Genomic DNA, 27362 nt, shown 5'->3' with positions numbered 1-27362 from the left:
GCAATCTCACCCATGGTTATGTATCAAAATACACATACACAGAGATAGCTAAAAAATCTGTACCTCCAGCTGAGGCATTCCCTCCAAGCTATGGATTTGATCTCAAACTGCCATGCAAAAAATTTCTTTTGCATGTCTTAGAGGCACGTTTAATTAAACATGGACTAGTTAAAAAAAACATTATTTTCCCCCATTTCCTTCATCAAGCATGCACACACACGCTTACACAGTCCTCTTCTGATGGCACCATCCCAGTGTGTAACATCGCCATCCACTACCATCCAGTGAATGCTCTCCTCCTCCTTTACCTCCCATAGTCACTGTATTTGACCTCCTGTTGATTTAACTACATAGGATTATATCCTAAATTTGTCAATATCAAGTCATCTTAATTTTCATTACAAAAGCCAATTCTGTATTATCTCAAACCTGGAAGCCCACAGTAGCTAATCAGGAGGTTCCCTACCGTCTGTGCCTCCAATTCTTTCTGACCAATGTGGTCAAAGCAGTCTTCTGAAACTCCAGCAATACCACTCATCAAGCAAAATCTAACACGAGACCTAAAATGTCCCACACTATCTGTTCCTATCCACTTCTCTGATTTAATTTTGTTCCACCTCCTTTCACTTTGTCCTTTCTTTCAAAGACTCAGATGTGGCTCCTTGTGATACAGCAACAAATGCCTAAATGTTGAAATATGTATTTTAGTGGACCCAATATCATAATAATTCAATTCAAATTGGGAAGGATTAAAAAAAATAAACAAACTTAGTCACCAGTCCAGAACCTAAACTATATAGTTTATGAGCTGACTTGAAGTACCACATAATAGGTGAAGGGTAAAGGATGAAAATAGATAGCCCTGGCATATACTAGTTATACAATTGTGAACATTTTCATCAGAGATGGGGTTGGCATGCAGATGGATAGATTAGTGAGTGCAATGTATCAGGAATTTATGAAATATGGGGAAATGATAATTATCAGGAATATGAAGTGTAATGCTTATTTTGGAGCAACAGTTGATTTGGAAAATATCCCCCAAAATGCTGAGGGAGATAAGTCACTAATAAAAACTTAAGTGTGAAAGCTAAAGAGCCCCTTTGGAATCATATAAACAGACTCTCATCACCTGAATCTCAAAGGCAGACAAATACGATGACCAGGTTCAGGATTGAATTATAAGAGAAGCGGAACTCCAGACAAGGGTGAGTTCTTAATCTCATGCAAATTTCAAATCTCTCTCTGAAATCTGGTATAGGAATATTTATGCCAACAGATTTGGAAATCTTGAATCCCGAGATTTATCTAAAACCTCTGGACATTCAGAGCTATTCCACTCTTCCCTGTTAAAGCCACTTTTTACCTGATTATGATACAGAGCCCTCTGCCTTACAAGACAACACACACTCCTCCCATCAAGATATACCTCTTCCCTCCTGGCTGTGATACCAATAACTAGCTATGTTAGAAGATAATTCCAATGGAGAAAAGTTGGATTTCTTAAGAGAAAATAAGATACAGAGATTACATCTCAAAGTAGTTACAGAACCTAAATAACATAAACTGGCAATTACTAGAAGAATAGATATATGGCTAGATCCTACAAGGAGTAGAATGAGGGAGGTTGAATATGAAGTTTAACAAGAAAGAGTTTAGGAATCTGAATATATGTACCTTTATATATAATTATAATTAAAGAGATTAAATTTCCCTAAGTAAATGAAGAGATTTGACATATTCATGGTTAAGAAAGAAACGATAGCATAAAGATTCATCCATTGATCCAACAACTATTTACTAAATGTCAACTACATGTCAGGTACCCTTCCTAGAAATTGAGATAACTCAGCAAATGTAACAGAACAAAATTTTCTAATTCTAATTCTCTGCATATTATTTGATAAAGTTATTACAATTCTAATACAAATTATGATAGGATTGGGTTTCTTGAAAAACTTGGAAAGCTAATACTAAAATTTAAATGGAAGAGCCAAAGACCAAATATAGTCAATATAACTGAAAATAAAAAAGAAAGAGGAGATAAACATTGAGGAAGGTGACTAGAAGGAAGAGCAAGAACACATCACATGACCAGGATCACCACCCTACTTCCAGTCGAAACACTCCTGCCCTTGAACAGGGACATTTCAATAGATATAGACACTAGAGCTACTTTGTGATAGCACTATGCTCACATTGCCTCAGTTTTCCGTATTAGTTCCATGCAGATATGGTCCCAGTACCCTGATTTTTCTGGAAATTATTAAGTGAGTACACAAGGAAATCCTCTCTTATTTACCAGATAAAAAGAATGCTATTGAGAATTCTTTTGCTTTGCAAAGAGATAAAATATTCTCTAAAAACAGAGAAGATGAAGTCAAATATGACTCTCCAAAATGTATAGGTCATCTTGATAAAAAGAAAGTTTTAAAAATATTTTCAGTTCATTAAAAATTAAAGGCGGTGTGAATTTGTAGAGTTCACTTAAACTTGCAAAACCATGGTTCTTTTTCTGTCCTGAAAAAAAATAAGATGTTTAGACTAAATGATCCCTAAACTTTCCATTATAGATTACCTTAATTCCCATTGTTCTGCAAGTGTTATTATGTGTTCATTTTCTAACTTTACTTTGGCTCAGAACCAATAATTTTGTTTGTTTTCTACATTGATTATTATATGTGTTAGAGGATCTGTCGTATCTTACTAGGCATATATGTGCTTTTCCCCATTTCCCTGGGAATTGTGAGATACTTGCACATTTTATGGTTTGTCTTTTCATTCCTAGTGTCTTACCCACCAGGTGCCTTATATGTAGTAGGCAAACAATATTTGTGTTTAACAATTGATAGATTATTTTAGAGGAACTGGACTTCAGTCTTTTTAAATATCAAACCCCGAGTGTGACCCTTGAGACTAATGGACAAATATCCATTTGTAATTAGTTTTTAAAATAGTAGCCTTTCCATATTGGTTAATTGGCTTCTCTCTGCATAACAAAGCTATTATCTTTGAACCAAACCACTGAATGAAATTCATAAACTGTTGGAAAAATATTGGAGTGGTTTTGTTAGTTTGTTAGTTTGTTTTGTAGTATAGGCTATATTCAAATATAAAATATAAATTCATACTTGATATTGATTGACAGTATATGTGGTTTCAGTCTTCTCCAGCCCATATAATAATACACGGAGAATAAGGATATTGAAAATGGATGTGCTAAATGGAATTTGCATTACTAATGTAGTTCAGCATCAGATTTTAACATGAAGTAGTTATTTAGCAGAATCAACAGTTTAGCCTTTTTTTAATAGGAAAAAAAATAGTCTTCTAATCATGATAATCTGGTCTGTTGGACATTTGACTCATTGTTACTTTTAGATTACAATCACCCTCGATGGATTATTTTTATTTTATTTATTTTTGATCGATTATTTTTAGCATAATATGAGGTTAAAAATTATAGAGGCAAAAATATATGTATCTTGATATTTAACACTCATAACTGAACATGAATTTAATGTGACAGAGAAGATAAAATTCAAATGCTTGTCTTTCAAATTGATGCTTTTCATCAACTTCCTGTGAATACATTAGTTTCATTTACTGAAATAGTAATAACATCGATTCTTTGAGTATTACAAAGAAAGTAAATAAGAAACATTGTACTTACTATGTAATTATTATCAATTCCAAAAAATTAAAAGTAATTATTCAAATCAATACACATTATGTTATGTGCACATTTATGTATATTGAATCCATGACTAAAGAGAGACATAAAATTCATGAACATGACTTATGGCCTCTTCAACATCAAAGGTACTAATATTGTTGAAGAAATTAATTTTATTTTGCCATCAAAACATCAAGGTAAAATAAAACTCCCTTATTTGTGAACTAATTTTGCCACAACAACATAATAGAAATGCAAAAAGTATCTTTTTTTAAGATGTTAATATATTTTTGAAGTAAATTGTGGAGATAAAAATAGACAACGTTCTTAATTTCTTTACACAAATTTATACATATACATTTGACCATCTTGTGTCATATATGTTATAGTATTAAAAGCAAAGAATCTACTCCTGATAACCTTAGCCTTTAGTAAGTGGGTGATCAACAATATCAAAACCATGTTTTGGGGAAGCCGGGTGGCTCAGTGGTTTAGCGCCACCTTCAGCCCAGGGTGTGATCCTGGAGACCCAGGATCTAGTCCCATGTCAGGCTCCCTGCATGGAGCCTGCTTCTCCCTCTGCCTGTGTCTCTGCCTCTCTCTCTCTCTCTGTGTATCTCTCATGAATAAATAAATAAAATCTTAAAAAAAAATCATGATTTGAACCATGTTTAAATCTTGCAACACTTCTGTGAGAGTCCAGAACAAACTATGCCAAGGGAAAGTTAAGAAACAATTGCTTACTTGAAATGTAATTAAACCCCTAATGTATTTAAGGTGTAATTATTGTTTTACAATGGCTGAATATGCATAATAATCAAATTCCTTGTATAAGAAATGCAGTGTCCATTTTAGAGAAAGTGTTTGTCTTAGTCAGTGTGGGCAGCTATAACAAATTACCACAGACTTGGTGGCTTAAAATACATAAACTCATTACTCACAGTTCTGGAGGCTGGAAAATTCAAGATCAAGCTGCTAACAAATCCAGTGTCTGCTGAAAACCTTCTTCTTGACTTGTAAATGGACATTTTCTCCTGTATCTTCACATGTCTGTGTGAGAGAGGAAGTTATCATCACTCTTTTTTTTTTTCTTTTTTAATGGCTTACTTATTTTATTTGAGATAGAGCTCATGAGAGAGAGAGCATGGGCATAAAAGGAATGGCAGAGAGAGAAAATCTTCCAGCAGACTCTATGCTGAGCGCAGAGACTGATGTGGGGCTGGATCCTACAACCCAAAGATCCTGACCTAAATCAAAATCTAGTCTGACACTTAATTGATTGAGCCAACAAGGTGCCCCTCATCACTCTTATTTTAAGACAGCTAATCCCATTCATGACAGTGCCACCCTCATGGCCTAATAACTCCCCAAAGTTTCCTCCTGATATCATCACATTAGAAGTTAGGATTTTGAAAGAAGAAGAAGAAGAAGAAGAAGAAGAAGAAGAAGAAGAAGAAGAAGAAGAAGAAGAAGAAGAAGAAGAAGGAAGAAGAAGAAAGAAGAAGAAAGAAGAAGAAAGAAGAAGAAAGAAGAAGAAAGAAGAAGAAAGAAGAAGAAGAAGAAGTTGGAGGAGGAGTTGGAGGCAGAGGAGGAAGAGGAGGAGGAAGAAGAAGGAGGTAGAATTTTGGCATATGAATTTTCTATGGACACAAACATTCAGTCCATTAGTGTTTAATGTAAAATGATGAGACATGTCAAATATTTATTTTGCTGGTAATGAATACTTTGGAGGACAAAGCACAACTCTTAAGCTCCCATATTCTCCTTTTCATTGCTCCCCCAAAATTCACAAGCTACCAAATAATTACTATTTCATTTAATGATATTTTGTAATTGTTGCTTCATGCAGTAAAATGAACTCTTCTGTGATTTAAAATATATGTAAAAATCTCTGTGAAGTAATGTTTAGTTTTTAGAACTGCACAGGTAGCAATACTTTGTTCAAACCCTTAATTCATATGCAGTCAACTCTTTTTTTTCATGTTATAAGCTACAGATACACATTGATACAGATTCTATCCCTGGAATATGGATATGGACATTTTATTTTATTTATTTTATTTTTTATTTTTATTTTTTATTTTAATTTATTTTAAAAAAATTTTTTAAGATATGGACATTTTAAACTATAACCCACTCAACCTGATTCCTAAGACTTTCTATGTGATGCTTCATAAGCCAATCATCTCACCGTCTTGTCCCAAGTCTTATATACATTCCAGAAGTGCTTTCCTATATCAAGGCATAAATGTATTTGCCCACATGTATCAAAGCAAAGAAATGCTTCTTTATTCAAACAAATTATTTGCCTTGCTTGAATAAATGATTTTTTTTAGTATGTCACATTTCAAACTTAAGTTTTAAAATAAAATCTCCTTTGTGTTCAAATTGGAAGAGGTCCATGAATTAGAGTGACGTGGATGTATGTTTGAACCTTAGCTACATTGCTCAGTTGAGTTCCCTTGAGCAATAAACTTAGTCTTTTTAAGTAAGATACACCTTCTTCATCAACCACCTCAGCATAAAGGCAACAGCATTTATATGGAAGACTGTACACAGTGTGTCTGTACCTAGCTCATGCCCAATAGAATTTGGTCCATTAAAATTATTTAGGACCAGATTTTTAAAAATATTCCTTCTTTCATATTGCTAAGTGGATATAAACTTATAGACTTAGAATATTTTATGCCAAATTTTAGGACAGGATCAATCCAGATCTGTGAGTCTTCATGGTTTACTGGAATATTATTCCCTTAGGAAGAATGATTCCAATGTTATTGCTAATCATGCAATTTATGAATTCCCCTAAAAATTAATGTATTTATAATTATTTAATAACTAGAAAATGCTTTTGAAATATATATCTCTGAAATACTGACTGACCATATGAACATCTTCTATAAACGTGTGTTTTGTATAATCTTTCACATAGAAAAGTTACAAAGGAATTGTTGTAATTGAACTACATATTTCATCCAATGCTGAAAAGCCTGAGCTGCTGAAAGGTGAAATATTAGGTAAAGATTTCACATCTTAATGCTTTAAAAATATGCTTCAACATGCCATATTTTTAGCTAACCCAATGCTTATAATCTCTAGATATGTCAAAGAAAGTTTGTATTTGTAATCAATCTGTGAAAGACAATGACTGGCTTTAAAAATAATGTATAACAATTCATTACATAAAAGCATTAAATTTGGGGGGAAGCATCATCTTTTATAGTAATGAAAGAGAGACAATATGAGCTGGAATGAGATGCAAACTATTTTTAAATGTAGCCTTAATTTTAATTGTCTACTTTTCATGAATAGATGTCTTCATGAATAAAATCTTGTTAGAGGCAGCGAGTTAGAGAAGCAATGCAAATTTAAAGGAGCATTTTTCACTTTAAGTACAAATGAATGTTTATTAATGGCTATACATTATTTATGATCTAATATAATTGTTTATCATTACTTCTGTAGGCAGAATAGATTGTAACGAGAGCACAGATATATTTACATTCTCCCCACAATCTATGAAAGCCAGTATATTAACGATTCACTGAAATATTGTTTTCAGGGCAGCTCCTCAGATTACATGGGTCTTCAGGCATGACTTGAGATTTCCTTTCATTTCTTTGAGGAGAATAAAATCATGCAAATGATCCACTCTTTTGTACGGCTTTGGAATTTTTACCACTTAGCAAAGATTTTGTTTTAATACCCCTATGGACATCAAAAAGTTTGTAAAGAGAATGGATAGTTATTACTTAAATCCCCTCTCCTTGCAACAGGAATCACAAGCAATCATAATAACAAGAATATGGTTTAAGAAGTCAAGTGGTTTCCAAGGATCAGTAGAACTAACTTCAGGATAGAGACTTCTATCAGTGTCAGAATATGCTGCTCTAACTAGTATAAGAAGAACTAAGAGAAGAAGAAGAAAGGAAGAAGAAGAAGAAGAAGAAGAAGAAGAAGAAGAAGAAGAAGAAGAAGAAGAAGAAGAAGAAGAAGAAGGAGGAGAAGAAGAAATAAGAAAATAGAATAATGGCCCCTCAGTAGAAGGGATTAAGGTAGTAGTTACCTTAAGGTGGTAGTAACTACCACTACTTTCCTAAGAGAAAATGCCTGCTGAGGCAGAGTTATGGATTTAAAAACAAAACCAAATGAACTAACAAAACACTAAATAGATGGACTCCACCATAATGGACCATGACATTGGAGAAGATGGCAATTGTTCATGCATCTCTGAGAGAAGCCTGGAAACTGGCTGAAAGAAATGTTTTGCAGAGATCACCAATGACAATAACACCTACCACCTCCCATAAGAGTGGAGAGACATCAGGTCTGAAACAGAGAGAAACCAAACAACAGGGTAAAAGGGAAGACAAGCTTCATTCAGCAGTGTCTACGTTACCAGCAAGCTTACTTCATAGCCAGTCAGACATATGTTTGGGGCTGATGTGGAGATTGGCCTACAAGCAGCTAAAAACATGATTCTGGTATAAGAAATTTCTCCAGTTACAACTCCAAATACATCTGTGCTTAGAAAATTACCAGGACTAAAATACAGATATTTCTCATATTCATAAAAGAATTGTTTTTAAAGAAATAATTTTTTCAAGACTAAAGAAAATGATGCGGCCGGAATTTGACTTTTTGTAGTTTTAAGAAGGGTTTTATTGATAATGTAACAGGTATAGTTTCCATGATAATGATTTTGGTTTTTTTAAGGATTTTATTTATTTGAGAGAGAGACAGGGCACAAGCAGAGAGAGATGCAGAGGGACAGGGAGAAGCGGACTCTCTGCTGAACAGAGAGCCTGACTCAGGGCTTGATCCCAGGACCCTGAGATCATGACCTGAGCTGAAGGCAGATGCTTAACCAACTGAGCCAGTCAGGTGCCCCTATTCCAATGATTTTAATGATGAAATACAAGATTAAATTGTCAAGTTAGCAAAACAGCTTGAGGCAGAAGTCTTTAGACTTTTCTGTTTTTCTTTTTCTTTTTTTTTTGGTCACATGTGCCTCTCCCCATTCTAATAAATTATTTTTAAATCATGAAACATTGTGCAATATTCATATTTCAACATAATGCATCTAAATAATTTTTCATCATGAGTGAACTATATTATATTACTTGTGCTTCAAATTCCCTCACTCCTAATTACACTTTCTAAAGCAATAGCAATACAAGTGGCCTGATTTCCGATGAATAATGTCAAGCTCAGTAAAAATTATTAAACTCTGGTATCTGTAAAATAATCTGGCACCTGTTTTAGATGGTACACATCAAGAGAACACTCAAAGGAAAATAAAGTCTAATATAATCATTATTAAATGTTTATTAGTCACAGCTCAAAATCTCATTTATTGTATTGCTGCAAAGAAATACCTATTTCCCAAGCACAAACATCTTTAAGTTTTGATAATTAAAACTTTGGATGTCAATATTCCTCTAGCTCAAGGTAGTGGGTATTTTAGTGCTTATCTAGTAATGAAAACTTATTACTTACCATTAAATTTTTCTATTTTTAAACTAAGCCACACTGTTTTACATTTTTCCTTTCAAAAGTATTCAACCAAATACTTTAAAAAATGTTGCTTTGTCATTGACATAGCAAAATATGGAGAAAGAATAAAACAGAAGATAAATAAACTAAGTAAAATGAAGTACATTGCTGACTTAACATTATAAATTATGAAAGAAAACTATTTTTGGCATTTAGAACTTAGAAATTATATGTTTGTATTTTTTCTCCCTGTGTATGATAAATGCTCAATGAGAATGAACAAAAAATGAGGGAAACTAACAAAAACAATCATTGACATCATTTAATATTCCCTCACAATTCTTTTTTAAAGGTTTCTTGAAGTACATTTGACAAAATGCTAGATATTTAGAGTGTACATTGTGATATGATATACATATACACTGTATATAAAAGGATTCCCTTGATATACAAAGGATTCCTTCCATCTATAAATCAATGCATCCATCACTACACATATTTTTCTCTGTAAAAACATTTAAGTTCTACTCTCTTAACAGATTTCACTCTTACAATATGGTGTTATCAGCTGTAGTCACCATTTTATACATTAGATATCAGACCTTATTCATCTTATAGTTGAAAGTCTGTGCCCTTTTATCAACTGGTCCCTATTTATTTCCCCCACACTAGGGCCAGCATTTGTCTACTGTCTGTTTCTAGAAGTTTCACTGTTTATTTGGATTTCACATATAAATGATATCATGCAGTATCTGTGCCTATTGACACAATGCCCTCAAAGTCCATCTATGTTGTTGCAAACCACAGGATTTCCTCCTTTTTCGTGACTAAAGGGTGCTCATTGTACCATTTCCTTTTCAATTTATCCATTAACAGAAAATTATGTTGTTTCCACATCTTCACTGTTGTGATAGCTAAGATAATGATACCTTGAACATGGAAGTGCAGATATCGCTCTGATATCTTGTTTTCGTTTCCTTTGGATATATACCAGAAGTGAGATTGCTGGATCATAAGGGCTATTCTATTTTTAATTTTTTAGTAAGCTTCATACTGGTTTCCAAGGTGCCTATACCCACTTACATTCCCAACAATAGTGCATAAAGGTTCCATTTTTTCCCACAGTCTTGCTAACACTTATCTCTTATCTTTTTGAGTCATTCTAACAGGTGCAAAGTGATATTTCACTGTGGTTTTGATTTGTATTTCTTTGATGATTAGATATTTTATTTTGAGCACATCTACATGTACTGGTTGGCCATCCATACATCTTCTTTGGAAAAATATCTAGTCGGATCCTCTGCCCATATTTTAACTAGATTGTTTGGCTTTTCACTATTGAGTTTATGTTACTTATTTACATATTTTGCATTTTAACCACTTATCAAATATATGCTTTCAAATATTGTATCCAATCTCATATGTTGCTTTTTCTTTTCTTTTCTTTTTTCTTTGCTTATTTTCTTGGCTTTCTCATTCTTCTCCCCCTTCTTCTTTTTCCTGTGCAGAATCTTTTAAGTTTGATGTAGCCCCACTTACTTATTTTTGCTTTTAGTACTTTTGCTTTTAGTATCAAATAAAAAAAAAAACTGCCAGAACTGATGAAAAGTTGCTTACTTCCTGTTTTATTCTGTGTTTTAGTTTTAGATCTTCAATCTTAAGTCTTTAATCCATTTTGAGGTGGGTTTTGTGTATGTGTGTGTGTGTGTGTGTGTGTGTGTGTGTGTGTGTATGGTGTTAAGATATGGTTCAGTTTCATTCTTTTGCACTTGGTTGTGCTGTTTTCCCAGCAAAATTTATTGAATAGACTGTCTTTTCCCCACTGTAGAGTCTTGCCCCCTTTTTCATAAATTGTATATATGGACTTATTTCTGGGTCCTCTGTTCTGTTCCATTGATACTTGTGTCTGTTCCAATGCTAGTATCATACTGTTTAGATTACCATAGCTTTGTAATATGGTGTGAAATCAGAAAACACGATGTCTCTGGCTTTGTTCTTCCTCAAGATTGCTTTGGCTCTTTAGGATCTTTTGCAGTTCCATAAATTTTAGGATTGTTTGTACTATTCTCCGTAAAATGTCATTGGACTTTTGGTAGATATTGCTTTGAATCTGTAGATTAATTTGAGTAAAACATACATTTTAACAATGTTAATTCTTCCAATCCATGAGCATGGAATATCTTCTATTTATTTGTGTCTTCTTCAATTCCTTTCATTAATGTTTTATAGTTTTCAGTGTAAAGATCTTTCACCTCCTTATTTATTTTTTTATTTTTTTATTTTTATTTTTTTTTATTTATTTATGATAGTCACAGAGAGAGAGAGAGAGAGGCAGAGACATAGGCAGAGGGAGAAGCAGGCTCCATGCACCGGGAGCCTGATGTGGGATTCGATCCCGGGTCTCCAGGATCGCGCCCTGGGCCAAAGGCAGGCGCCAAACCGCTGCGCCACCCAGGGATCCCCTCACCTCCTTATTTAAATTTAGTCCTAGATACTTTATTCTTTTGATGTAATCATATTTTTTTATTTCCTCTTTCTGACAGTTTATCATTAGTATATAGAAGTGCAACCAATTTTTTATATGGATTTTGTATCCTGAAACTTTACTGAATTCATTTATTAGTTCTAACAGTTTTTTGTTGTTGTTGTTGGAACTTTAGTTTTCTGTATATGTCATCTGCAATTACAGAGAGTTTTACTTATTTTCCAATTTAGATGCCTTTTATTTTTGTTGTTGTTGTTCTTAAATTGCTCTGGCTACTACCATGTTGAATCAAAGTGATGAAAGTGATCATCCCTTCTTGTTCCTGAAGTTAGACGAAGGGCTTTCAGCTGTTCACCATTGTAGATGATATTAACATGGACTTTTCATATATGGCCCTTATTATATTGAAGTACAGCCCCTCACTATTCAGGGTTTTTTAAATTTTTTTCATGAATGGATGTTAAATTTTGTCAAGTGATTTTTTTGCATCTGTTGAGATGATCATATTATTTTTATCCTTAATTTTGTTAAAGTAGTATATTATATTGAGTGATTTTACTGATATTAATCATCTTTGTATTTCTGAAATAAACTCCCTTTGAATATGGTGTATGACCCTTTTAATGTACTTCTAAATTCATTTTGCTGATATTTTATTTAGAATGTCATGTCTCTGTTCATCAGTTATTACTCCGTATTTTTCTTATGGTTTCTTTTTCTAGTTTTTGGGATCTGGGTAAAGCTGACCTCATAAAATTAATTCAGGAGTGTTCCTTCGTTGTCGTCGTCTTCTTCTTCTTTTTGGAAGAGTTTGAGAAGATTATCATTAATTCCTCTTTAACTGTTTGGTAGAATTTACTAGTGAATCCATCTAGTCCTGGATTTTTCTTTGTTGAGAAGTTTCTGATTACTGATTTAATCACCTTATTGTAATTGGTCTGCTCAGTTTTCTATTTCTTTGTGATTCTGTCTTGGTAGGTTGTATGTTTCCAGGATTATATCATTTTCTTTTAAGATGTCCAATTTGTGGGCATATAATTGTTAATAGCAGTCTTTTATGATCCTTTGTATTTGTGTGGTATCAATTGTAATACTTCCTCTCTTGTTTCTCAATTTATTTAAGAATCTTCTTTCTTCCTGGTAAATCTAGCTAAGAATTTATCTATTTTGTTTACCTTTTTAAACCAAGGTCTTAGTTGTATTGATCTTTTTTTTTTTTTTTGTCTTTTAGTCTATATTTCATTTATTTCTATGCTGATCTGTGTTATTTCCTTCTCTTAACTTTGGACTTCCTTTGTTTTTCTCTTTCTATTTCCTTGAGGTGTAAAGTTAGGTTGCTTTTTGAGATTTTTCTTGTTTCTTGATGTAGGCATGTATCCTATAAGTATCTCTCTTAGAACTGCTTTTGTTGCAACTCAAAAATGTGGTGTGGTTTATTTTCATATTTGTTTGTCTCAAGAAATAATAAATTTCTCAGGGCTGTATATTTGATATCCCCTCATAATTCAAATTGTGAAAATGTGAACTTTGACCAGAAAACTGTATACTTGATGTTTTACCATGAAAACTGGTTTGGACTACAACTTGGAGGAATAGTTTTGTTTTTGTTGTTTAATTTGGGGCTTTGTTTTGTTTTGCTGTTTCAACAGAGAAAAATGCCAGTGTAGCTCATGTTACATTATTCTATTACCTATTGTGATAAATCAGAATTAATATGCCACTGAGAGGGGTATATCATATAAATGATAAACCTAGTGATAATTTGCTATATTCACCCAAAAAAGCTATTTTCCAAAGATGAAACAAGTGAATACTTCAAATTCAGTTCATAGTAGAAATAGCTATTTTGACATCTGTAACATCTGGGAGCAACTCTTTCCCTCTTTAAGGGATCTCCAAACTCTTCTCAGACAACAAACTTCACATCCTGAGAAAATAGTTTGACACTACCTTCCTATTCTACTCTTCATAAATAAGTTTTTGAACAAGTAATCACAAATGATTCATATCAATTCACTCTTCAAAAGAATATTTTTACTCTTCCAATGAATCAAATATAAAGCACAATAATAATAATGAATACATAATACTACTACCAGGATCACCAACCAGCAGAGATCTATGCAGATTTTGAGGGGCCTAAACCTTATACAATTTGGAAGAGTATCTGTTAAAACAATATTCAACCTAAGAATATAAAATTATATGTAAAGTGAATAATTCTTAGAATGACCAGTATAGTTACAGTGAACTTCAAATGCTGAATAATAACACTAACAAAACAAAATCCAGGAAAAAAATGACATATTTCGTTTTCCTTCTGATATGTCTTTATAATACTGCTTTTCCTACCTTGGTGGCATCTCCATTGTGTTTTTATATAAAAACAATTTTGTAATGATTTCCATAGAAACACCAGAATTTTTTTAGATTTTGGAAGTAATTAAAGCTGGTTATTGGTAATGTCATATAAGACTTTATAATTTGTTTCAAATATTCTCTTCTGTGAAATACCTGTTCATATTGTTGAGCTACAAATTTAAATTTCCATTAGCTTGTATAATCTTTAAAATTTTAATATGCATGATTTAATTTATATTTTGCATACTAACCTTTCTTTTGGTCATACACTTTTAAAATATTGTCCTTTCCTTTGTGTGTGTGGTTAATATCAAGAACCAAGTATTAAAAAAAAAAAGAACCAAGTATATTATTAGGTTCATAAAATTCGTTGTTTAAATATTTTTTGATGGTTAAAGATAAATTATTTAACCTATTAATTTTATTATCTATGTCTCCTTTTAAACTTTTTTCATGTCCTAAGATTATAATGATGTTCTCCATTTTCACCATAATGTTAGATATTCCATTCCTAAGGTCATAATAATGTTCTACTCTATTTTTTTTAATATGGAAGTCTACATTTTCAAATTTAATTCTTTAACCTATTAAAACTTTTTTTTTTAATATCATGAGCTAAAGCTCACATATATTCATGAACAATTAAATGTCCTGAAGTTGCATGGTATTTAGTCAGTTCTTTATCTGGTGATTTGCAATGTTATATCTGTGATATATCATGATTCCAGTCAAAATGTCATTGCTTTATCTCTGGTTCATTATTTTGCCTACCACTTCATGTACCAAAATCTCTCAAATATCATAGCTTATAATAATATTTGATATCTGAAGTGATACTCCCATTTTTCAACATCATCTTGAATATTCTTAGTACATGATCTAGAAAAAATCTTATCTGTTATTTTTTGGAACATAAGGGGATGTGAATCTGGAAAAAAATTTGTTTTTTATCATTACAATTTTTTAACCATACTAGCTCTATAAATTCTAATACCACATACAAATGATCTTTGGCCTATGGTTCAAATGTTCAAGGAAAAGAATTCTGATTATATTTTTTCTACCTAATTTTGGCATGAAATTGGACATTGTGCTTTGCACTGTTCACAAACTGATCACTGTTTCCATAAGTAGATTTTCTTTTTAGCTCACCTTACAACTGAGCATCATATTACATCTTAGCTTTAACTGGGTGTTAGGAGTTCCATTCTCCCCACAATTGCTTGCCTAAATAATTCCTTCTCATACCATCAATTCTTTTCATTTTCATAGTTTCTATGCCTCTGTTGGGGTTCTCTAAATATTCATTCAATACAAGCAAATCTTGTTTTTATCATTGACCATAATTATAATAGCTTAATTATTACCAACTAATCCTTATATACTAATTCCAACTGATCCTTGTATATTAATTCCAACACTAGGTCATTTAAGAATTTGTAGCCACTAATTTTATTTCACTTTGTTTTGCTTTTGTCTTGAGAATGATTCACATTTTTCTGTTTCTTCACATCTTTAATAATCTGGATTGCATTCAGGATAGTAGGATATTATATTTAGACAATCTGCATCATGTTATATTCCTTGAAAGAGTATTAGATGTTTATTAAATTGTTTGTTTTGTTCTGTGAAGCAGTTAATTTTGTTGTCTCAAACTGTATCCATATTTTGAGTGATAGGTTAAACCTGGGTTCAATTATTCTATTATTAGCTGTGGTGCATGGAACCTGTCCCATAAATACATAATTTAGCAGCCAGAGAGATTTTTTTGTCAGAGGTTACTTTCAGAATATAGTGTTCCTTATCTGTGATTCTTTCCTTTCTGGGTCCCCTCCATGATCTGATATGCACGGTTATCTCCAATTGGAATGTGATTCTTTGGTTCACAAAAACAGTGGGTTATCTCTCAGATATCTAGCCAGTCCCACATTTCTGACTGTGACCAACAACCATAAAAATTTATCCCAAGCCATTTTCTCTAAGTACCTGCTTTTTGTTCTCTCCAATGTCTTCAGATTTTTTTGTTGTTGTTTTGTTATTGTTGTTGGCTTTTTGTCCAGAATTTGTAATGGTCAAAAGGAGATTCTTCCAATAAGAATTTACATAGCTATATCAGAAGAAAACTTTATTGTCATCAACTCTAATGCTACCATTCCCATTTGACTCTAACACATCCCTGGCTTTGATTTCAGGCTTCTTTTTGTTTTTGTCACTGTTGTTTTTGTTTGGATGATGGTCTTGTTGGTTTTCTAGGTTTTGCAAACTCATCAATAATATAAAAATATCTTATATTTCCTGTATTTAAGTAGATTGCTTTAGTAGATTTCACAAATTCTTCATCTATTATTGTATTAGACAAGAGAAGGCATTGTTTATCATCCATGTTAATATGTACATGCCTTGTTTTTAAGATATATCTAATCTATTTATATCCTCTGGTTCCTATCAGTGTATTTTTAATGTAAGCATTCTATAACAGAAAAAAGTTCTAACAAAAGCACAGGAAACAGAGGGTTAGTTCTTAACTATATTTCATGAAAATTATAAATACATTTGGTTGTTTGTAGAGGGAGAATTCAATTTCAATTCCTTTGTTGAGAAAAATTAGTTACATTTTCCAGTTACAAATCTCCTCAGGGATGAAGGGAAAATATTATATAAATAAAAAAGCAAAATGTTTGGATGAATTTCAAAAAAACATTGAACTTGATGTTTTCCTTAATACAAAGTAATGTTTTTTTTTTTTAATTTTTATTTATTTATGATAGTCACAGAGAGAGAGAGAGAGAGGCAGAGACACAGGCAGAGGGAGAAACAGGCTCCATGCACCGGGAGCCCGACGTGGGATTCGATCCTGCGTCTCCAGGATCGCGCCCTGGGCCAAAGGCAGGCGCCAAACCGCTGCGCCACCCAGGGATCCCAATACAAAGTAATGTATATGCACTTTTAAGTTTGAGTGCAATATAAAAATCTTTTTCTCTAAATTGGCTTGGAAGTTATCTGAAAAAGCACAGATCAATGATGCATCTGACATTCTTGCTTAGTTCCATGAAGATTCATGTGTCTGTATGTGAAAGTATTTGCAGGAAATATAAAATTCTTAAAAGGGAAAACACAAGGAGAGCCAAAGATATCTGATGAATGCACTGCTCAAAGATAAGGCTGAAAATTGTTCTCACTTCCCTGGGGAATTAATGGAATTTACATGAAAATATTTGAAGACATCCTAAAAATAATAAAATAGAGTAAGAAGAGCCACTGTCAAAATCACAACTTGAACTTTGAGTTGATTACCCCAGTTATTTGGTTTTCAGTGCTCATTATTAAAAGCATAGTCATTTAGGTTAGAATTATAAAAAGTGATATGTGAGTTGTTTGAATCACAAATGGAAGAGTGTGTCGAAGAGTAGAAAAGCTTGTGGTGAATAAGCAAAATGTATTGGCTTTGGACTTAGAGTTATCACTTTTTTACTATGAGCATGTGATTTAATTTCTCCAAACCATCATTTTCATTTTAAAAATTAGGACTAACAAAATAACGATATCTATTTTGCCAAACACACAGAATTCTTATGAAATTCAAATGAGGAAATACATGTGAAATTATTGAAATTTACAAAGGAATTAATAAAGAGACAAATTTGGAATGTGTTTTGAGAATAGATCTGAAGTTAAAATTAAGTTTCTTTGTAGTTTTCAGATACTTAAACAGTGTTGAATATTCATTAAGTGAGCAAATAAACCTTCATTGCACTTAACTAAATTCTGCACTTAGAAGAAATCCTTCAAACAATAATATTTATATTTTTAAATTTATTTTTCAACAACTATTTAATATGTTACAAGTAAGCTCTGTACTCAATCTTGTAAAAATGAAAATAAACTTAATGCTCTCAATGAGCACATAGATTAGTAGAAATAAAGGAACACATACAATTTACTCTGACCCAACATATTAAGTGTCATAAGTGCACATTATAAGTGTTATGGAAAAATAAATGAGAAAAGTAATTTTTCTTGGAGAATGTTGTAAAATAATTAAGAAAACATAATTATTTGAACTAGTAATGGAAAGCTAAGGAGAGGAAAAACAATAGCCAAAGTTTAAAAATAATAGCTAACAGTTACATGGCACTTAGTCTATACTAGACATTTAAAATGGTTTGCATTTGCACAGTGACTTCATTCTCACAACATACAAAATCATATTTAATTTTCTTGATAAAGGTTAGGTGACTCCCCCAACAGCGGAACCAAATTAGTAGGAGAGCTGGGATTCAAGCTCCAGCAGCCTCTGCCACCATCCAAGTACCTAACTTCTATCTTATATTGCCACTTTTGATCATGTCAACAGTTTTCACTAGTTACAAATGGCAGTGAGCATCCACCAAATGAAACAGCATGAGCAGAAGCACCAGTCAACTAGAGCGCAGGGAGGGGACACATTTTCTAGTGACTCTAGTGAGTTGAGCACAGGGTGAGAGGGCAGTCTCTGTCATGTTCACAGAAAGGACAATGTAATTAAACCCATATGACCACTTTATTGCGCTGTAGCCTATCTGACAATATTCACCTTAACTAACCTCAATCAGTTGCTTTGAAAAATATTCTTATTATCTTCAGTATTGGGCAGGATAACAGATAGTTACCTTTTGCCTGAACAGGAAGAACTGTTATCTGGAAACTATTTACTTAACCTCTCCCTCTTGTGAGAATGGAAGGACGGAGGATTGATACTGTTGTGATAAATTCAGGATGGTCATTGTGAACTTTCTATTAATAGAGGCAAAGAAAATTCTCAGGCACAAAGTACAAACAATACCATAATTTTTGTAAGTAAAGGAAAAACATAATAACATACATATACATATATATTTTGTATGAAATTACACTATTTAAAACTAATATTAAACCATTTAGTTCTTACATGATAATAGGATATCAATAAATTATAAATCACATCTATAGTAACCAATATACTTTCACACTATCCTTAACAGAGTTTTATGTAAACAGATGAAGAACACAGGATTATAGGAACAGTTGTTTCCATGGTTTCAGAGTAAAGCTAATGATTTCAGGATCAAGTGAACAGGTATGAAATTTCACAGATTCTTGAAAAATACAATGGCAATAAGATATTGATTAAACGTATGCATCTGGCTGGAAACTACATTTCAGAATTCAAGATAATGAAATATTGGTGTTCCAGTAAATCTTCAAAGATTATCTCTATTCTTTAAAGTGAAGCTTCTAAGGATTATAATAATGTTTTATTTTTAAAATGTATGTATTGCCTACTCATTGGAAAACTTCAAGGAATAACTTGAATCTGGTAAACATTGAAACATCCCCAAGGACTACAAACTCATGCATTCTTTCATTGAATTTTGAAGATAATTTTAAGGTATTCATAATTCACTTAATTTAAAGTTAAATTAATTTATTCATTCTATTCCTTTTTTATCCATATTTAGAATCTATTAATGTGAAAATTTCTGTGAAGGAATAAAAATATGAGATTGTTTTTATCTTTAAGTAGCTCTCAGTTTAATGAAAGTGATAGACACATATTATTAATGTAAAATAAGTGCTAATACAAGTTCAAAGGGGTTCATTACATATACATAGAATCCAAGTTATCTACCCTAACAACACAAATAGGCTCAGATAAACCTTCAGAGAAAATATTTAGATGTACAGGCATGAATAAAGAATCCAAATCTTCCAATTGCATGTTTTCCTTAAATATAGTTTAGTTATGTGCCCTTAAAGGGCTCAATAAGAGTGATGCACATCAATTTATATTTATTTACCACTTTAAAATTGGCTAATGAGTTTTGGATAAACAAGACCATTTTGGATATTCGTGAATTGTGGGGCAGGCAATTAAACAAATAGGAGCAACAGTGGCCCAGAGAGGATGATACATGGCCAAAGTTGTGCAGCTGAAATGAGGTATAGCTTCCTTGATTTTTAAGTAATTCTTTCTTCCTTATACATTGGACCTTCTTCCAGGTACAGCTTAGCAAATCAAATCATCTGTGGAAAATGAGGGGAGTCTATTAACTTTCATGCATCTCTATTACGTATTTAGAATCCTGCAAAAGCTATAAAGGAATACTATGGAAATTTACTAACGTTATCTTAAATAATTATTTCCTGCCTCACGAATACTTATTGCATGTTCAGTGGTGTCTTAATTGCTCATGTTAAAGTCTTCAAGGTGAAAATAAAAGGCAGATAAAAGGCCTCATCAATAACAGAATGATTACACCAGATAGTCTCAAATGAGGCTCAGCAAAGTCTCCATGGTATTCTCAACGAATAAGAGGAAGAACTATTTAGTTCAAAGACAAGAGCATATGCTTACAATGACTATGTTCTTATTCCCATTAGAAATACTTGGATTTTTCCCAATCTAGGAGAACACCTACTGCCTTCTCCAATTTTTTTCTCCTTAGCACTTATCTTCCCACATACTGTATACTTTATAGTTTATTCTGTTTATTACGTATTATCCCTACCTGAATATAAGCTCTCCAAGGGCCAGGCTTTTTGTGTTTTACCTTATTGCATTCCTTGTACTTAGAATGGTTTTGAATGGCAATGGTTATTTCTAAATATTAATTTCAGATGAGCTTTATATTATTTACAATCATTTTATAGTTAATAATTTAAAATATGTATTTGTAACTATTAAACAAATGAAACATTCAATTAATTAATTTTTGAAAGTCCAATAGCATGAATTTTATTTTTGTTTAACAAGTTATTAATTTATTGGGGTTTCTAGGTAGCTCAGGGAAGTGTCAACTCTTGATTTTGCCTCAGGTCATGATTTCAGGGAACTGAGGTTGGCTAGCTGCACATTTAGTGTGGGGTCTGCTTGAGATCCTCTCCTTCTGGCCCTCTCCCCATGCATGTGCAAATGCTCTCTTTCTCTAAAATAAATAAATAAAACAAATCTTTAAAAAGTAATAATTTATTCATTTATCAGAAATACTCTTTGTTGCTTATCATGTGACTGATACAGTACTGCAGTACTGTATGTGGTGAGCCAGGACCTGACTTCAGAGAGCATCTAGTATTGTGGGGAAAATATATATATATTAAACCAATTAATATATTTTAACTATCCCTGTTCATATAACAGAATGGCACATTTTATTTCCCCTGAGAGCATCAAGAAGGCCCCATAGACAAAGTATGCATTATGCTGAAATTTCATGGATTATTAGTATTAAAAGAATTATTAATGTTAAGGGTTTTAAGGTTGTGGTCAGGCATAGAAAATAACATGTGTGAAGGTGTTAAAGCAGAAATAAACTAAGTGTGCTCAAAAATAAATAAGTTTTTGAGTGGCTCAGTCAGTTAAGCATCTGGATCTTGGTTTCGGCTCTGGTCATTATCTCAGGGTCACTAGGTTGGGCCCCACTTCAGATTCTCTCTCTCCCTCTGCATCTCCTCTGCTCATGCTCTAAATAAATAAATAAATAAATAAATAAATAAATATCTTTAAAATAAGTTTTGTTAGATTCTAGCCTAGTAATCTGGGAATAAATACAAGAAAAAATGGCTTGACTTGGAAACTATCATATAGGACCTTGTATATCATGATGGGTATTTTTATCTTTATATTAAGGACAATGAAAAAAATGGACAATTTTAAGGAGGTGTGATTATGATCAAAGTGACGCTTTAAAAGATTTTTTTTTCAGTAAAGTGCAGATGAAAATGGATCAGTACAAAACAAAAATAGATGCAAAGAAATATTTTAGATTATTTTAGTAGCCCAATTAAAAATAATAGAGATGAGTTAGCTTTGCTGCTAGCAGTGGGGATAGGGTTGAGTAGATTCATTCATTCTTTCATTCAAAAAGTTAGTTCTTAAGTATCAACTATTTTTCATGCACTCTAGACACTGAACGATTAGAAGAAAACAATACCCACATGAGGCTTATAGTTTATAAGGGAAATCAAACATTTAAAAATACTGGTTATTAAGAGATTATGGCAAGAGGAATTTGCTTTTAATAAGGCTGTGAAAGTTGGCTTCTCAAAGAAAGTGACATTTCACCTACCACCTGAAAATCAGGATGATTCTATCCGAGCAAACAATAGAAAATAGAAAGTACCAGATAGAGATGAAAACACGTACGGGAAAATCTTTGTTGAAGGACATAGTGAGTTTGAGAAATTGAAACTTAGCAGGAATATAATAAACCACTGGAAAGAACAAAATGGGGATTGAAAAAAAAGTCAAATCTTGTAGACCTTCAATGAGTATAAGTTATTTTTAGGTGACTGGGACTAATGTATGAAAAATAATTACAGTTGAAAAAGAGTGGACAGTTTTTTTTCACACTGTAAAAGATATGTACTAATTAAACCATTTAGTTTAAAAAATTAAAATTTTATTTTTCTTAATTTTAATGTAATTCATTTTATAACATTTCCTTTATGGTTGCTGATTTGTATGTCTGTGGTTGGCTATCATTATTTTTATTAATTTATTTTTATTTGTTGTAATCATACACAAATCCACTATAAAATGAATGAAAAAAAATGCTGCTAGTAAAATACTCTTGTTAATCAGGTTAAAGACCCATGTGATAAGTAAACATGTAGGCAGTAGGGAAAAGATCACATTCTCTTCTCCTCTTCGTAGAGGAAATACTGCTCCATTTGTATGCCACCTGAGTTTTTTTCAGCCTTTCTCAGTTCTCAAAAAGCATGGGTAGCCCAGGTATTCCTGGGTTTTCACTGTCTGCAGTGAGGATGCATTCGGGTACACACTTCCTAGAATGGGTAAACATATTAGGACTGTATTTAACTCCTGAGGGGCAGACAGGATTTTAGGAAGTATATGTTTATGATATTTGGGAGGTTGCATATTTAACAAACCTGGACATTCCTGTAACACGTTGTACAAATTCTTAGTAGTAAAGCTGATATTTTACTCTTCATCTCCCTGAATCCCTCAATTGGTTTAACATTCAGAAGTGAGGAGGAATTGCACTTATTAATGCTTTCAAAATCCCAAAGTGTGATTTTCTTCTAACATGTGAAAGGCAATCAAAAGATGTCAAAAAATTAACTGTGTTGAATGATGCAAGTAGTGAGTATTGCCAAGCTCATAGTATAAAACGTGTATCACTAAATCAGTTATGAATGCATAAGATTTTGTTTGGATTAACTAAATGCACCAAGATATATGAATAGCATCAAGAATAGTATTCTGGAATAGATGAATAATAGAAGACATTTTTTAGGTCCCTCATTGCCACCAAAAATGAAAACATGATAGAATTATGACTGAGAAAATAGTGCTTTTGTGAAAAGATTATTTGTAATAGAGGGAAGACTAAGCATGAGATATGAAGTATTTATTCCTAATTTCACATTAGAAGATTTTACATTTATTTACAATTCTTAATCCTTAAATCTTAAAACCTTACTAGCTGCTTATTTTAATTTTTTCCTTTTAATAGGTAGGTTAAAGTGAGCTAAATGGCATTTTGTTTATAATAAAATATCATTAGCCTAAAAATAAATAAATGATATTCGTATAGCTTAGAAATAATTTCTTATTCATGAAATACTAACCATATTATTCCTCATACTACTAGTACTAATTAATAATTACCAATCACCTCCCTGCTGACTATTGTACTAAGTGCTTTGCATGTATTATTTTATCTACTTAGCACAATTCTAAAGTTATTATTATAGATTTCATTTCATAAACCAGAAAGCCGACATTTAATAAGATTAAATACCTTTCCCAATATAACAGATCCAGCATGAAGAGTAGCTCAGTTTCAATCTAAGAAATCTTGTCCAGAGTCTATAACTCTAATTTTCTTCTATCCCAAACTATAGATCTTGTCCTACTTGAAAATGATATGAACTTTATAAAATTTCCTCAGAAACACACGAGGCCAAAAAGAAAATAGATGTAAATAAATATATTAACCGTTTTAAGTTAATAAACCAACTGAAATATTTTTAAAAGAGAATAATATACATATATGCTGAAATAATTTTTTAACATGCTACAATTAATAGGAACAGGATAGAAATTGTTACTTTAAAAAAAGCTTTGCTCTGCCCTATTTTAAAAGAGAAATGGTTTCAAAACTTTGACAGCAAAATCATCATACGTTTTACCCAAAAGATGTGAAATGAAATCTGCTATTCAGGTACAATTCTGATAGTCATCTTCAAATGATAATATAAAGTTGTAGAACTTTCCAGCATTGCCCAATTTTGCTATGTGGTTCTCCACTTTTACATTAGAAACAGCTCTCATTAACTTGACTGGAGTGGTAATAGTTATTTTGTTTCAAATAAAATTGTGCTACTCTAAAACAACTTTTAATACTGCATATACAGTATTAAAAATCATGTTTCCAAAACAATTTTGACAATTCGCTTTTCAATCAAATATTTGACCTTTTCAAAGCACAATATAATTGACAGTGTCTTGGAACATCCCATGCTCCAACTTAGACAATGTGGAAGGACTTTAGAAGTCTCAGTATCATTTTACCCACTGTGGAAAATTTGATTGTAGTTTCTATAGGTTTATATAATGCATATTTTTAAATTTTTTTTAAGATTTTATTTACTTATTTGACAGAGAGAGAATGAGCACAAGCAGGAGGAGCAGCAAAGGGAGAGGGAGACGCTCTCCACTGAACAGGGAGCCCAAAGTGGGGCTCAATCCCAGGGCCCTGAGGTCATGACCTGAGCCAAAGGCAGATGCTTAACTGACTGAGCCACCCAGGCGCCACTCCCTGTAACAATTTCTTTCCAAGAAGTGAGCTGTTAAGAAAGTATAAAGGAAAACAAAATAACAACGTGAAACGTGAAAACAAGAGATTAATCAATCTGTACAAATGTACCCATTTTTTGACTAATGAAATTCAAAGGCAAGTAAGTTTAAAACTCAGACTAATATTTTTCATGAGTTATTAATGTTCTTTGGTCATAGCACATATTTGAACATCTATAACATTTCCATATTTTTACTTATTTGTGGACTATATATATTGGAGGATACATGGGCTAAGCACAGTGACAGCACAACCGCCAGTGCAGACCTACTTACACTATATTCTCAGCCAAAATAGTTGTATTGAAGTTGAATATATTGACTACTAATTCTGAATAAATTTCAATAGATATTTGATCAGCACTTATTCACTGTTCTGTAAGTTCTAGCCTTTCACCTTGACAGCTTGCAAAAGAAACCGCTACTAGGTTTAATTACTTTTTTCCCATCATGCAGAACGTTTTCTTCAGGCATATCAACCATTAAACATTTATAATCTTTCAGAGGAAATGCATTGAACTGGTGGAGTCTGAGATGCCATAAGCACATTTTCCCCCTTTATCTGGAGGTTATGATGAATTTCGTAAAGAATCCTAAGTTTTTAAAATTATTTTGCCCAACAGAGGGAATCGGGGGGTGGGGGGAGGTGAACATATGTATGTATATTAATTGTTCCATGCTAATGTCAGGGAGGACAGTTCCACATTGAAAAGGATGTTTAAGCTAAAGTATGATCTTAATTCTTTTTATGGATTCTCATTGATCTGGTTCTGAAGCAATTACTTGACAAGGACATAGAAAATCATAAAGGAGAAGCCCAGCTAATGACAGTATAAAGACACTCCTGATAAGTGGTCAGAAATATGATCAAGGGCGATTTGAGTTGCTTTAATCACTTGGTATAGGTTTCTGAATTGCATTAATGATGGTCACATTCGTGTGTTATTAAGCCTCATTTCATACAGGCAAGTGCATGCCAGGAATGTAATAACATTTAAGCCGAAATATTGAAAGTGTAATGGTTATGCTTTCTATTTCATATTATTTCTATTTGGCAAACAGCTTTAAAATTCTCTAAAATTTATCGTTTTATGTTTTAATGCTTTTAGGAACTGCATTAAGCATTTGAAACCTAAGAAACAAAACTCAAATTAATTATACATATAGATTAATACTGCTTTTCTTATAAGTTCATCAATCGGGATAGAATAAACAGAACCCAAAGCATTATTAAATATCTGGCAGCATTATTTTCAGCATGCTTAACCAGAAAACCTTTCTATATGATTGCATGTTATATTAGGATAATAATTCCTAATGGCTAAGAACAGTTATAAAATCTTAGTAAATAAATACAAGGAAAGTCTGTCTTTCATATAGATTATGACCCAGCACAATTAAGGTCTGTCTACAGTGCTGCTCTTTTCCAGGAAAGATCTAGAAATCCAAGCTACCTGTATCTTGTGGCTCCAACAGCCACCAGGTCAGCCACAGAAATATCCATGGGATCCTCTGCATCTAGTTGGCCAATGATCAATGAAAGCCTATGATTGAAACAGTATTATGGTCAAGTGTCTGAATGTGTAAACCTTCTACCCACCTTCTACCCACAGTCCTTTGGCCAAGTTGCATAGGAAGTAAGGAACCACAGAGGACTGCAATGATGGGAAATATTGTCTCCTACATGCCCAGGGTGAAGACGTGGGATTTGAGAGAAATCATCCCATCTCTGTCACATCTTATCTACTTAGGCATCCCATCTCTGTCACATCTTATCTACTTATCTACTTATCTACTTACTTACCCCTTTTTTTAAAATCAGGAAATGGATTAAAGTTTATTTATTCACTCAACAAATATAAATATAGCAAGAAATTACAGTTCCAAGCAATTTGCTAGGAGCTAGGGATGTAATGGAATAACATTGAAAAGATCTTTTGCCCTCATTGAGTTTATATTTTCATGAGGCGCTAAGCCTGGGGCAAACAAGAAGTTACATAATTACAGTTAGATTAGTGCTCTGAAAGTAGTAAGTGGGATATTATTTTAATATTCTATGGGGAATCATTTAGCTGAGGGAATCTCCAAGAGAATATTTTTCAGCTGAAACCTGCAGTACAAACTGATGCTGTGAAAGCAGACCAGGGACAAACATACCAGGCAAAGGGGACAGCAAGCATGAGGATCTCCAAACCAGAAAGAACTCGATGTGCATAAACAGGAAGATGGCCAAAGTGGCAGAAACCTAATACCTTACTTGCACTACAGTAGCTAGTTTTTGCCTTGGAGATCAAGGGAAAAGAATTGATATTTCTATCTTGCCAGGTTTTTGAAACTGCTTTTGCCCTGACAATATTTTCAAAAGTATTTTTTTCATAATATGCATGATATTCAAAATTGCTTCTATTTTTAGTAATAAAATGAGCTCCTTTAAATGTTTTCCTTTTATAATGTAATATCTAATACCACATGCTTTTCACAGGAAGGGCTATACTGAACTTTAA

Source organism: Canis lupus, chromosome 20 (genome assembly GCF_048164855.1).
Source record: "Canis lupus baileyi chromosome 20, mCanLup2.hap1, whole genome shotgun sequence".
Taxonomy (NCBI): Eukaryota; Metazoa; Chordata; class Mammalia; order Carnivora; family Canidae; genus Canis; species Canis lupus.
This window is presented reverse-complemented; position numbering follows the sequence as displayed.